The sequence below is a fragment of the Pteropus vampyrus genome, unplaced genomic scaffold (genome assembly GCF_000151845.1).
Source record: "Pteropus vampyrus isolate Shadow unplaced genomic scaffold, Pvam_2.0 Scaffold82, whole genome shotgun sequence".
Lineage (NCBI taxonomy): Eukaryota > Metazoa > Chordata > Mammalia > Chiroptera > Pteropodidae > Pteropus > Pteropus vampyrus.
Window position 1 is genome coordinate 5428953 of NW_011888863.1, and position 1187 is coordinate 5430139.

General features: G+C 38.4%; 1 long non-coding RNA gene across 1 annotated transcript in view; it reads right to left on the minus strand.

Moving 5' to 3' along the window:
* Positions 1 to 869, minus strand: part of LOC111741821 — a 45613-nt gene extending 44744 nt beyond the window's left edge. The window contains exon 1 of the long non-coding RNA XR_002781095.1: positions 628 to 869. This is a non-coding gene — a long non-coding RNA (uncharacterized LOC111741821). The remainder of the gene's footprint in view (positions 1 to 627) is intronic.
* Between the last annotated feature and the right edge of the window lie 318 nt (positions 870 to 1187).

Genomic DNA, 1187 nt, shown 5'->3' on the forward strand with positions numbered 1-1187 from the left:
AACAAACCTCTCTTTCTGTCTCCCAAAACACTCATACTCCAACAGGAAAGGAAAGACAGAATGTAGGCCACTATTAATTATCTATTGCTGTGTAACAGGTTACCACAAACTTAGCAAGTTAAAACAAACCACTTCATTATATCAAAGTCAGAAAGATGGAGACCATGATGAATAAAAGTCTAAGAAATGGGGTTTCACTTCTCATCTAAAAGGTTACTCTCTGAGAAGGAAAGAGAATCCTTTACCCTTCCATTGCATCTTGCACTCAGCCTAAGCTCTGCACTCCCCGCCTATCACATTAGAAGTGATAACAATTGAGGGTCACATACATATGTAAATTTAAATAATATTTGACTCCTCTGCCAGGGAAACATGCTTTGTCTGTAGGTTTGTTTATTTGTTTGTTTTGTATCCCTGCCTGGCATAATGATACTTAGTAGGTGCTCAGTATATGTTAGTTGAATAAATAGATGAATGAATGAATGAATGAATGAATGAATGACTCTCAGTAAGTGTTGCAATTGGAAATCCTTTGCCTGCAGAATACCTTTTTGATTTAAAACACTGTAGGGGAAAAGTCAATAATAAAACTGAGATACTTTTCAAATCAGCAATAACAAGACTCACCAGCTATCTTTGTAGGTAAGCGTAGAACAGATAACAATTCATCAATTCATCGTCAGCTTAGTCCAGGATGTTTTTGTAATTTGCAGTACTCATTTCCCTTATGTTTGCATGAGCCATAATGAAATTTGCCCCAAAGTTTTTGGATTTTTTTTAATTGGAAATGGCAGTTATGTTGATGATGACCCAGAAGGTTCACTGCCTAGCACAGAGCCTTGTTCTTAATAAATGCTCAGTAAGAGTTAGTGGAATGAAATGAGTGAGAGAATGAGTAAGTGTGAGTTTTGCCTGCCTTCCTGTTTTAGCAGAGCTTCCTATGCAAGGGAGGCTGCGATGATTGACACAACCCAATTGTTTCAAGTGAGTGATGATTTCCTCCTGACTTTTCACCGGGAAGTCTCCAGAGAAGGACTCTCAGAGCCCAATTAACACTAATTACTCATCTGGGGGGTGACTGACTTCTGCTTCAGCAACTTTAGAAGTGAGGGGAGTTTGGAATTTAGGCAGAATAAAATTGAGAGGGGAATCTCCCAAGGACCACAGAAGGACATTTTTTAGATGAA